General features: G+C 37.4%; 1 long non-coding RNA gene across 1 annotated transcript in view; it reads right to left on the reverse strand.

The window, feature by feature from the left end:
* LOC128247293 (uncharacterized) overlaps positions 1-3,161 on the reverse strand; it is a 135,406-nt gene that overhangs the window by 14,231 nt on the left and 118,014 nt on the right. The window lies entirely within an intron of this gene.

The following is a 3,161-nucleotide window of genomic DNA, read 5'->3' on the forward strand; positions in this document are numbered from 1 at the left end:
CATATACACATCAAATATATATATATATATATATATATATATATATATATATATATACACACACACATGTATATCTAATATGTATATATGTATGTGTAAAGGCATAAGTATGTGTATATACTATATCCATTTTATTACACATATACACATACACATGCACATGCACACATATACATAAATATACGTACACGCTCACACACACACACACAAACAGTATATTAATTTACATTAGCCAGTTACATTTAATAGTTGTAATATTTCTCACAACTTAAGGTGGCGAGCTGGAAAAATCGTTATAGCAGGCTGGCAAAATGCTTAGCGGCATTCCGTCCGCCTTTATGTTCTGAGTTTAAATTCCACCGAGGTTGACTTTGCCCTTCATCTTTTCGAGATCGATGAAAGAAGTACCAGTTGAGTACTGAGGTCGATACAATCGACTTACGCCCTGTTCCGAACTTGCTGGCTTTCTGCTAAAATTTGAAATCAATACTACGAGCAAAAACAGCCGCTATAGCATAGGAGAACAGCAACTGTATCAGCCGCAGTACAACAGTAGTAGTTTTTCGTTTTTAGCGGTTGACCACTGTAAGGGTACAGCCAGTAATATCTTCTATATTGAATAATGCATTTGAGTGGTTGGGGGAAATTGATGGTTGTAAAAGGCCTATAGATGGCGCTGTGTTGGAAAATAACATAGATCACAGCAATTGTTTAACACAGGCGCAGGAGTGGCTGTGTGGTAAGTAGCTTGCTTACCAACCACGCAGTTCCGGGGAAAGTGTCTTCTACTATAGCCTCGGGCCGACCAAAGCCTTGTGAGTGGATTTAGTAGAAGGAAACTGAAAGAAGCCCGTCGTATATATGTATATGTATATATGTGTAAATGTTTGTGTGCCTGTGTTTGTCTCCCCAACATCGCTTGACAACCGATGCTGGTGTGCTTGCGTCCCCGTAACTTAGCGGTTCGGCAAAAGATACCGATAGAATAAGTACTAGGCTTCCAAAGAATAAGTCCTGGGGTCGATTTGATCGACTAAAAGGCGGTGCTCCAGCATGGCCACAGTCAAATGACTGAAACCAGTAAAAGAGTAAAAGAGTATAGGTGGATAATAAGATTGTTGTTGTTCAGCTTTACTTCATTCCAAATCTAGACGCCTCGATTAAAGACCTTCCAGTAATGATCTTCCCATTTTTATTTATTTTGTCTTGTATAAATAGATTATCTAGGATCGACTTATCCAATGTTATGTCCAAATAATTATAGCAGTAAATTCTAATTTGATGGAAATTTTGTTACTCGATGTTGTAGGTCAGGCGATCGCACGAAGATGTTTCCCTGTGGACTTGTGATTTCAGATGAAAAGGTGGATGTTATAGATTTGTCTCAAGTACTGAGGATATGTAAATATTTGTATTTAATCAGCAGATTAAATATTATAGTCCTCCTGATGAACTTCTGATTGTGTTTTCGTACAGCTTTGAAGACCGGTACACAATGTGTCCTAAATTCGACTTGTATACTTGTCGATCTTTTTAATAAGGAACTTTCAGATACTTGTGTATATGAATTGCGGATCGAAGCTGGAACTATGCGAAGAGTGTTGCAGAGCTGCACACATAATTGATATTATGTATGTTCAACCATCGGTTCTGCTCTATATCGTTGGCGAAGACAAATAGCTTTCAAATGGCACAATCCACCGACCTATAAATAATTACTGCGGATGGTTTACAGCTAACTGATATAAGCAGTAGGAGCGTCCATATAATTCATGAATGTTTGCTTAATTTCAAATGCTGACTTTGCTTAAATACACTATTTTTAGATTTTAAAAGCAGTGTGAAAGCAGACACATTATACACAAAGGACAAACTACTAACACAAGCAGCCTTGTTAACTATATGGGAAACACATGGGAAATCGAGCCAACAAGGGAACTTCCACGCAAACGTTCAACTAACTGTATGGCCAAGTCCAAGAAGGAAGAACAATTTCCATGACCAGAATTCCAAAACTAGTAGCGAGGAAAAGGATAATACAATAATTAAACTTTACTAAAGTTCATATTGTGGGGTGGATTAAAGCTACCACCCTTTAACAGTATATACACAAGGTGCTTACGCACAATTTCATACACATGACTTTGTCGACCCAAGGCTATGATGGAATACATTTGCCCACGGTACCGCACCGTAGGAACGGACTGAGTACCACATTATAGCAAAGCAAAATTTTAGCCATGAGATCACACCTATGCCCACGTTTTAAACATAAGGGTTAAATTATAAACAAGAAATATATAATATAATGATACCCGACCTCATGTCGAGGTAAATAACCTTGTCACAAGATGGTTGTGAGCCTATAGCCTATTTTCACTTTATTGCAGCCCTGGTTCCAAGGTTATGCTGGTTTTATAGCAAAACAACAAAGAAAACAAATTCCATGATGGCAGCTTAAACTCTGTGACAACTCAGACTCGGTGGCAACAGATGCTAAATGGCATCACCATCTCCATGGTAACATAGACACAGTGACAAGACTTATCTTAGCCCTCACCTTGCACTTAGTCATCTCATTCCATCCACCCACACACTGACATAGAAACATATTCACAGTTTCTTTATGCAAACACACACACACACATGCTTGCAACACATCACATAACCAACACTGACTGACACACACATAAAGAGAGAACTCTATAGACACCCTACAGTGAACAGCATGTTGGGATATCTCCCGCCTTTTCAACATCCTGTAATTAAAGCCGTCTCGCTTTCTGGTTTTCATTTATGTGCGCATGTGTGAGAATGTAGAAATCTATGTATGTATATATATATGCGTATGTATATGCTTAGACATGAGCATTAATCTATGTTTCTTTACTTTGTGTATGACTCCATAGAAATAATTGTATCTGTATGAATTGATATAACTGTGTGTGAGTACTTGTTTGTGCGTATGTCTATCTATCTATCTATCTATCTATCTATCTATCTATCTATCTATCTATCTATCTGTCTGTCTGTCTGTCTGTCTGTCCATATACACACACTTACATATATAGCTATCTATCTATCTATATACACACACTTACATATATAGCTATATAGTATGTATGTATGTATGTATGTATGTGTTTTATTATGTATATATA

The sequence above is a fragment of the Octopus bimaculoides genome, chromosome 3, assembly GCF_001194135.2.
Source record: "Octopus bimaculoides isolate UCB-OBI-ISO-001 chromosome 3, ASM119413v2, whole genome shotgun sequence".
NCBI classification, from domain to species: Eukaryota; Metazoa; Mollusca; class Cephalopoda; order Octopoda; family Octopodidae; genus Octopus; species Octopus bimaculoides.